Below are 10,563 nucleotides of genomic sequence, written 5' to 3' on the forward strand. Positions count from 1 at the left end.
GGGGGGGGGGGGGGGGGGGGGGGGGGGGATTAAGCTCGTATTAGTCAACCATGAAACGGAATCCGAGTTAAACTTGATTTGGTTGACTTTTCATAGTAGAAACATCCTTATTCTATAAGTCACAAGTAAATTCTCAGTTAACTGCCGCTCTCTCCATCTAGCACCTGTCTTAAGTCCCAAATTATCATCTTTCACTATTTTTGCTTAACAAATTTTATTTAAAAAAAAAAAAAAACACTTATTTTACTTTTGCGACAGAGAAAAAAAAAACACAAAAGATTAAAACTTATACGCCTCTTCCCCCACGATCTCCACTTCGCATTAATTCCCTCAATTATGGAACAACAAGCTGATTTCATACAAAAAGCTCTCAATCTCTTCCTTTCCTTATCCCTCTTTCTGACGTTGGACGAAGATGGGTGGTAAGCAAATCAAATACCCACTCAAATCTCTCTGGTTTATTTTCTCTCTCTCTCTCTCTGCATGAATAAAATGAGTGGGTCTCTGATTTTATCTGCACGAAACATTTCTGTCCCTTCCGTTTAGTCTTCTTTCGTTATCGAGTAATCAATTAATTTCACTCTAATGTTTGTGTCAGGATGGTGAAAACTGAAAACGATGAAAGGTGAGGCTTACTCTTCGGCGAGGGAGTTCACCAAGATGATGGTTCATCAATGATGCGCGATGTTAACTTCTCAATTGACGGATATCGTTAAATCATAAACTTACTTTGGCCCACCTAAACGCCTGTATGATATCGTTAAATCTTTGGCTACGCTTTTCAGATTTGTTACGTTTTGCTTCGTTTACTTTCTCACACTTTCTATGCACACCATATGCTCGACAATTAACCATGCATGTCTAATGTTGTCTCTTCTTCTTTACAGTTTGTAATTATGTTTTGCAACAATTCCTTTCACTTATCAGTTTGTATGATAACTGCTACTAAAATATGGATCCTTAAATACTTCGGGGATTTTTTTGTTCTTTTTTAAATTCCCCCACACCGTCTTACAGATTCTATGAAACAATTGATTATTTATATCTCTTTGTTGTTGCGTGAAATTTACTTATTGCAATTCCAGTCTATCTATATTATACAAAAATTATTACATTTTTCACAATATATATGGTGATGTGAAATTCCCAAAATTTCTTTTGTTTGGCATAGTGATTTGCATTTTCCGCTCATGCACATTCGAAGTTGTAGCTTGGTGTCTTTCTATATTTTTCCGCTTAACTCTTCTTCTATGTAGCTTATACTGTTCTTTTTTCTTGGTTCTGCTTCTCTTTTTTTCTTAAATATATAGATACATAACTTACTTGCTCTATACATTATTTTTATACGTTTTTTCTTTGGATCTTGATGTATTATTGTTCTTAATCTTAACTATACTAATTAAACGATTAATATTTATTCTCATCAGGTATACTATGGTTTAGTGAATATAGAATGATGAGAGTATGAAGAAAATTCAAAGTGAAATATAGGAATAAAGAAGAGAAGCGAAACAAAGAAAAAAGACACCAAGCTACAAAACAAGACAGATGGAATCTACTGTAAAGTATAATTCTTGCAAAACCATGAACGTTTGTATTATTTTTCTATTCTTCGATGATTCTCATTCTATCACAATTGTCTGTACCCGTGCATAGCACGGGCTCAACACTAGTGTTTAATAATTCCGATTTGAGCACCAACTGTTACAAATTTGAAAAAAAAAAGAAAAAGAAAAAAAAAAAGAAACTGTGTTACAAACATATATACATTATATATGGAAATAGACAAAGACAACAAAATCACGTCATTATATCTATACAGAACTTTCGAAATTAGTGTCCTCTTCCAAGAGAGGGCGTATCCCGCATTCACCAATCTTCCATTTGAAACTTCTGATTTTGAAATTCAAAACAAGCTCTATGGATTCCACATTTCTTACTTCACCTTCGAATGTGTACAAATGCTCAGTTAAGAGTGGACTTAGAGTTGGGCATCTTGAATTATACTCGCAACCACTCTTATTGTCTACGAGGGAAAGCATTACCGACGACCAGCAATCCTCATCATCAGTTTTGTTAGCCGTTCTAACTAGCAAGATGCAAACCTTAAATCTCAAAGTTGTAGGAATACTCCTCTGATTCAACTTCACTGCGAGAGAACCTCCAGTAGTAGTTCGGTAAGTGAAGAACGCAGAAACTTCTCTCCCTGGCAAGATTGCGTAGTTACTTGTCGATGTCTGGATGATGATGTCTCTCCCTTCTTCATTCACTTTCCAGCAGTCAATAAATCTGAGACAAACTTCGGGATTGGGAAAGGAGCAAGCAAGTCTCTCCAGTGACTCACATGATTCTGCCTCTAAAATTGATAACGAACCTGGAAGCTGCGGGAGTGATACCAGCTTCGTGCATTTGTTAAGTACAAGTCGACGTAAACGAGAGATTCCACTCATCCATGCAGGAAATTCTTCTATTTTTGTCTCATTTAACTCGAGTTCTGTGATGATGTCAAGGCATGTGGGTATTCTTCAAGGTCTTTGCAATATGTTATACGCAAGTCATGAAGTTGAGACCATGACTTGATCGACAAGGGAACTTCTTTTATCAAAGTTCCACGAAGCATAAGTTTTCTAATGTTTGTAGAAATCACGGGAAAACTTGTCAATTTTGAGCAACCAGTGACATCAAGTTCTTCTAGAGAATCCAAGATGATGTTGAATGGAAGAACCTCTACCTTTGAGCATTCATGTAAGCTCAACTCTCTCAACATGCGAAGGTTTCCAATACACGAGGGGAGCTCCACCAGACTTGAGCATCCACGGAAATCCAATTACTCAAGATTAATGATATTTCCAATAGATGAGGGAAGATTTACTAGGCTTGAGCATTCATTGAGCCAAAATTCCCATATATTAATGAGATTTTCTATTGATAAGGGAAGCTCCACAAGGCTTGAGCATCCATTGAGATATAGTCTCTCGAGATTAATAATTTCTCCAATAGATGAGGGAAGTTTCATTAAGCTTGAGCATTCACCAAGATACAATTTCTTGAGACTAATGAGATTACCAATAGATGAGGGAAGCTCTAATAGGCTTGAACATTTACTAAGATCCAATCTTTGTAGATTAATGAGATTTCCAATAGACGAAGGAAGTTCCACTAGGCTTGAGCATCTACTTAGATATAATATTTGTAGATTAATGAGATTTCCAATAGATGAAGGAAGCTCCACTAAAGTTTGAACATCTGTGGAAATAAAATTCTTGGAGATTAATGAGATTTCCAATAGATGAGGGAAACTCCACTAGGCTTGAGCAGCTACAAATATCCAATTCCTGGAGATTAATGAGATTCCCAATAGATGAAGGAAGCTCCACTAGGCTTGAGCATCCGCTGAGATCTAATTTCTTGAGACTAATGAGATCTCCAATAGATGAGGGAAGCTCTACTAAACTAGAACATCCGTAGGGATAAAAACCCTGGAGATTGATAAGATTTCCAATAGACGAGGGAAGTTCTACTATATTCGAACAATTTATTATATTTAAGCTCTGAATATTAGTAGCGTTCCCAATAGAGGAAGGAAGCTCTATCAAACGTGAGCATTGATAGAGATTAATTTCTAGGAGATTAGTGGCGGTTGAGAGACAAGGAAGCTCCTTCAAATTCATTGAATAACCTAAATCCATCACCTCGAGGTTAACAAGGGGCTGTAATGACCAAAAGAAAAAGACAACACGTGAAAACGAGTTAAGTAATGAAGGCACATAAAGGCTAATGTCATGTCTTTATATCTCATTTTTTGAAAATAAGAGTTTTGTACAAAAATAATCGCATAGAAATTAAACTGAAATAAAACTCATAAAAGAATGGTAAATGCTTACTTGAATTCTTTCCCATAGTTTTTCGAGCTTGCTGTCTTTCAATATTATCTTGACAAGAAATTTGGGATTAAACTTAGAAGGCAAACATTTCAACGGATAATAATCCCAATGTAGAACTCTAAGTTTTGGAGGTAGATAGCATAAACCTTGTGGTAAGTGCAATCTTTCATGGTAGACTCTCAAAAATTTAAGATTAGGCCTTTCTTCAAAACCTCTCTCACTTATATTCAGTTCGTCCACGTTCCCATGAACTTCCAAATTTATACCTATAAGACGTTCACTACCCTGGAGAAAGAGACATAGAGATGGTCAATATAACTTTGTATATGAGTAAAAGAACTAAAAGATAAATGACAAAACTTACTGTATGCTCAGTGAGTACTTCACAAATCTCTCCACGAACTTCAAAACTTATTGCTTTCCCAGGCTCATAAACAGATTGGTTACGAACAATTTCTCTACCCAATAGAACTAGTAGATTATGCATGGGTTGAGTTTTTTCCTGGGATATGAGAGATCTCTGAAATAAGACTTGAAGCCCTCGTTGCATGTTCGAGAATTTGTGACGAAGTGTATCTTCATAGGTATGATCAACGCCTTTGTCGTTAAAAAAAAACAGGCTATATGCAGAAATAAATCTTTGTCTTCATCGTCCAAGGCATCATAACTAAAATTTAAAATGCTCCTTATATCTCCGTCAAGGGGAATCCTTAACCTTGGTAGTTCCCCTTTCCAATATTTCTTGGACATTCCCCGAAAATAAGAACCCATCACCCTAAGTCCCAAAGGGAGATTACCATAAAGACTTGTAACTTTCTTAGCAAGCTTACCAAAACCGTCATGAGGGGAATCCTGACAAAAAGCATGCATGCAGAAGATTTGAAGAGCCTCATCATCTGGTGGAAACTCCACATTGTAAATATGTTCGATCTGAATTGCTTTCAAAAGTTTTTGATCTTGTGTTGTGATGATAATATGAGATCCAAGACCGAGGCATATCACTTTTGGCATGGCAAGTAATTGCACTAGTTGATGCACTCCATCAAGAACAATAAGCACTTTCTTTCCCATCACAAAGTTTTGTGCAGTTCCTAAATGATGAATCTTGATATCCTTTTAGTTAAATAATTGAGATACAAATTGCTGCTCTAATTGCAACTTCACATCATGATCATCAGAACAAATTGGTCTTGCATAACTTGGTTTGAATTTCATGAAAACACTCAATTGAAAACCATATGAGATTTGATTATGTAGAACTCTAGCAATGGTGGTCTTACCAATTCCAGAAGGACCCAAAATCCCAACCGTCCTCCTTTCATCTCCTGATTCTAGGCAGAGCAAATGTTTCATTTTTTCCATATGAGCTCCCATCCCAATTAAACCATCGAAATCACTTGATGTAACTAATCAATCTTTTGGAAATTTCAGTGACAATTTCTTCAATCATGGCAGCTTCATTTTCCCTACAAGAAAAAAGAAAAGAGAGATTAATACATTTAGTTTGATGTGTTGAAAGATTAAGAGAAAAGTATACGAACCAGTTTCTTGATTCGTAACCAGCAATTGTAGCAATGTCCTCAAAAGCTTGTCTCTGAAGATGCATCTATTGACATAGATGATGTACTAAAACAAAAGTAGTACAGGATGTGGATCAGAAGGGTCAAGTTAAAGAAGAAGGAAATCTATTTAGTGTTCAAGAGAAAATTCGAGAAGCGACAAGAAAGATTTAGAAGACTAAGGACTTTCTTAACATAAAGATAAAAGAAAGTTTTATGAGAATTGTTAATTACCTAAATTGTAAAAAGCAAATTAACAATTCCTAGTTTGATTAGAATTGGGAATTAGCCTACTGTGTGGCTAAGTCCAATTAGTATAAATAGGGGAGGCTGAGTCTTGAGAACGATTAGCACTTCATGAATTGAGAGATCTTAGCGTTTGAATCTTAAACTCAAGAAAGAATAGTTTGAAGATTCAATCTAGGCTAGAGAGAATAAGATTAGAAAATAGAGTTAAGGAAAAACCTTGTAAGAACTTATTTTCTAATAAAAAGAGAAAGTTGATTTGATCTTTTGTCTTAAAAGCTAAATCACATAGCTCTTGCGTTTTCAATTGGTATCAGAGCAAGTACTTGTAAGGATTTAGTACGGGTGAGATCTTGTGGAAAAGATGGAGAGCTACGGTGATCTTCTCAACAACAACAAGGTCATTCTTGACGATGGAAACTATGGATTTTGGAAATCAAGGATGAAATCGATTATTGGTGGAATAGATCGACTTGCCTGGAAGACAGTTCTTGAGAAGTGGGAAGAACCAACAATCAAGGATGAAAAAGGTTCGAAGAAAGCTAAGCCAGAGGAAGATTGGACTGAAGATGAACTGAAGAAGTCAAAATACAACTCACGGGCTCTCACAGCTATTCACTGCAGCGTAGGAAGGAAGCAATTTGAATTAATTCAAGGATGTGAGACAGCAAAAGAAGCATGGGATATTCTTCAAATCCAGTATGAGGGTACATCGAAAGTTCAAAGCTCCAGAAAAGACATGTTGGCGTCTCGCTTTGAAAATCTGAGAATGGAAGAACATGAATCAATTTCTGATTTTAGTTCTAAAATCAGTACCTTGGCTCAGGAAGCTGTAACCCTTGGGAAAACATATAATGATCATAAATTGGTTAAAAAGTTTCTTTGATGCCTACCCACAAAGTTCATGGCTTACAAAACTGCGCTGTGTGTATCAAACAAAATTGAAGATTTGACCTTTTCAGAAGTAGTAGGAATGCTACAAGCTCATGAGTTGGAATTGAGAGGAGTTAAAAATACTAAAGGTGTTGCTTTAACGGTCTGTGAAACAAAGGACAAGATAGAAGATGATGATCCCGTCAGTATGTTGGTTCGCAGATTCGATCGTGTACTCAAAAGAGTAGAACAAGGTCAAGGTCAGAAAAGGTTCACTTCGTACAAGCAGACTGGCGAAGAGAGCAAATTCACAAAAAAGGCAGAGATGCAATGACATGAATGTAAAGGTTTTGGCCACTTTATTCGTGAATGTCCTACATTCAAGAGGAGAGAAAGCAAATGTTCTATGTGCAAAGGCTTAGGACATACCCAGGAAGAATGCGTAAGTCGAAAGGAGAAATCTCTGTTAAGTATGGATGAGGATACTGAGGAAGACAGTGAAGAAGAAATTCTGAATTTTGTGGCATATCTGGGTATTACAGAGTTCGTAGATGGGGAGGAGGTTTCAGACTCAGAAGGTGAACCTGAAGAAGAATTAATAGACAGCTATAATGAGGTGCGAACTGCACTTATTAGAATTGGAAAAGAGAATCAAGAATTAATAAAAGAAAAGGATCGCCTTGCAAGTTTGGTTAACTGTCTACAAGATGAATTAGAGTCTGAAAGGAAGCTTAGCCAAGAAAGTGTGTTACTGATTAAAGAAAAACTCAATTTGTCTAAAAGGTGTGAAGAACTACAAAACAATTTAATGCAGAAAAAGGAAAATCTGCAAAGTTGCAAACAGAACTTGATCCCAACATAAGAAGATTCACATGTTTGTAGGAAATAAGCAACTAGATGAGATTCTAAGCTATGGAAGAACAGAACAGACTCATAGAGGCTTAGGATTTGACAGTCGAACAGCTGGTAATACAGGATGAACCAAGTTTGTTTCAGGTCGACTAAATACTGCGGTAACAAATACAATGTTTTTACTGTGGGAGACATGGACACATAAAAGCTTTCTGTTACAAATACTGGGAAAAGGTTCAAAGACTCAAGCGTCAAGGCAAGTTCCTCTTGAATGGATTTTGTAAACAAATTTGGATAAGAAAGTTAGATCTATATCAGAGTGTATCAAGGGGAGTCACGAAGTTTACTTCAGGTATAAACTTCAGATGCAATATGGCATTGATTACAGAAGAACCATATAATGACAGTCCTTGGTATTTCGACAGTGGTTGTTCTCGTCATATGACCGGCACACAAAATTATTTACAAGATTTCAGAAAAATCAGAGGTGGTAAAGTTACATTTGGTGATGGAGGTCATGGAGATATTCAAGGAAAAGGAAGAACCGATGATACTACATTGCCTAAGCTAATGAATGTATACCTAGTTCAAGGCTTGAAAGCAAATTTAATAAGTGTGAGTCAATTGTGTGATGAAGGATTGGCAATATCATTTACTAAAGTTGACTGCAAAGCTACTAACAAAGAGAATGATGTTGTGCTAAGAGGAAAACGATCTGGAAACAACTGTTACATGTGGAATGGCAATTCAGATGTGTGTTTTTCAGCAAGAGATGATCTCAATTTGTGGCATCAAAGGCTTGAACATAAGAATGTCAGAAATCTGACAACTTTGGTCAGTAATGAGATAGTACGAGGGGTCCCTCATATCAAAGGAGTTGATCGTATGGTGTGTGGACCATGTAATCAGGAAAAGCAAGTGAAGATCCAACACAAGAAAGTTCCTGATGTGCAATCAAAAGATGTTCTGGACTTAGTTCACATTGATTTAATGGGGCCTATGCAAACAGAGTGCTAAACTGGGAAGAAATACGCTTTTGTTCTAGTTGATAATTATTCAAGATACACATGGGTTCGCTTCATTCGTGTGAAATCAAATACTATGGAGAGTTTTAGGATCTGGGCTTTGCAACTCATAAATGAGAAAGGAGGAATTAAAAGAATACGCAGTGACCATGGTGGTGAATTTCAAAACGAAGCAATGAAAATGTTTTGTGAGAATCATGGCATATCACATCAGTTTTCTGCTCCTAGGACGCCTCAGCAAAACGGAGTGGTTGAGAGGAAGAATAGAACTTTGCAAGAAATGGCTCGAGCAATGATTCATGGAAATCGAGTTTCACAAAAATTCTGGACTGAAGCATTAATTACAGCGTATTACATCATAAATCGAGTATACGTGAGGAAAAACTCAACCAAGACGCCATATGAGTTGTGGAAAGGCAAAAGTACAAATCTGAGTTATTTTCATGTATTTGGATGCAAGTGTTACATCCTGAATGACAAGGATTATCTCGGGAAATTTGATTCTAAGAGTGATGAAGGAATATTTCTTGGTTCTTCAGAAAGTAGTACAACTTTCAGAATTTACAACAAAAGGTTGAGCACCATAGTAGAATCAGTTAATGTGGTCTTTGATGATCTGTCTTTTAATCAATGGACTGGAGATGAATCTGACAGTGATTCAGAAGATTTGGGTACAAGTAGACCAGAAGAAGTGGAAGCTGACATCAAATCTGAAGAAAAGTTGATCAAAAGCCAAGAACCTTCGCTGCAAGTTCATAAAAATCACTCTGCATCAGATGTTATAGGGGATCTCAGAGAAAGTATGAAAACCAGAGGTGTTAAGATTGATTTTAAGAAAATGGAGAGCAACTTTGCAAGCTGGAAAAAAGTTCACTTTGAGTGTTTTGTTTCATTTTTTGAACCAAAGAATCATCTTGAAGCTCTTGATGATAATTCATGGATTATAGCAATGGAAGAGGAGTTAGAGCAATTTGAGCGAAACGAGGTATGAGAGTTAGTTCCACGACCTAACAATGTAAATGTGATATACACAGTGATATGTCTATATTTTGAAACAAGGCAAGATTGGTGGCTCAAGGATATACACAGTGATATGTCTATATTTTGTCTCTCTTTAGCCTGTTTTTATCATGCATTTAGCTAGGATAACTCATTGGTTTGCATCGTTTTCTAGTCCTTTCTATACACTTTGCACGTCTAGGTAGTTCTTGCATCATCCTTGCATACATTGTGCATTTTGGAGTATTTCAGGTATTTAGGAGTCGTCCGAGCCATTGTCGTACGAGCCATTGTCTTCCGAGCCATCCGTTCGACCCGTCCCACTCGAGTGGGATTTAGCTTTTGACGTCTTCATGAAAGTCGTAGGGAATTGAGTTATCTTTCCAACGCCGTTTATTTCAAGTCAATCGGAGGTGTGGTTCAAGAGTTATCATCGTTTTAGTGGATGCGTATACACCACGCTCGAGCCATGCTCCTCAGCCACGCATTCCAGCTTGTTTGATCGAGCCATGCTCCCCCGCCACGCTCCCCAGCGTCCGTCCGAGCCATGCTCCTCAACCTTCCGTCCAAGCCATGATGACATTGCATTCCATTCGATGCACACAGACTCGATCGCACATGTCGGGAAGAAAGACGTTTGGTTTCACGCGCTTCAGGAGATTACCGAACCGACGCTTTACCTTGTCGTTTTAAGTTTTAGGGCTTTCCATGTTGGACTACTATACATACATTTTGTTAAGTCTTGTTTTGGACATCTTATCTTTTATCTCGTTTTCGTTCCCAGAAGGTTTTTGAACCTAGCCACCAATACGTTATGAGACTTGTATTCTGATATCTTTGAGATTTATTCAGATTTTGCATTTGATTCCTTCTAAAAAGTTGTTCATCTTATTTTTATCTACCTTATAATGCTTGTTTCAATGTTTTCTGGGTTTGCATCCTTGACTATGATTTTCGGATCTGAGTAGTGCGGTAGTTCTTGAGGATGGGATAGATTAGGTGGAGGATTTTAGGATGTAGGGTGTGTAAGCTTGATTTGTATGATTCCCTTCTGGACTAGAGTTAGAACTACTAGTTTCTCTCTGATCAATTGGAACTAGGTTCGAGACATTTCCACACCCAAAA

At 37.1% G+C, this 10,563-nt stretch overlaps 1 long non-coding RNA gene and 1 pseudogene across 2 annotated transcripts; one reads left to right on the top strand and one right to left on the bottom strand.

Moving 5' to 3' along the window:
* On the top strand, positions 271-1,697 carry LOC104750797. 2 transcript variants are annotated; one of them, XR_761709.2, is made up of 3 exons: positions 271-422; positions 599-749; positions 1,428-1,697. It is a non-coding gene; the product is annotated as an uncharacterized LOC104750797 (long non-coding RNA). The 2 variants fall into 2 exon arrangements; XR_002035825.1 differs by lacking the exon at positions 1,428-1,697 and having other exon boundaries at positions 599-923.
* Positions 1,815-5,490, bottom strand: LOC109129516 (annotated as a pseudogene).

This window comes from Camelina sativa, chromosome 16, assembly GCF_000633955.1.
Source record: "Camelina sativa cultivar DH55 chromosome 16, Cs, whole genome shotgun sequence".
Classification (NCBI taxonomy): domain Eukaryota; kingdom Viridiplantae; phylum Streptophyta; class Magnoliopsida; order Brassicales; family Brassicaceae; genus Camelina; species Camelina sativa.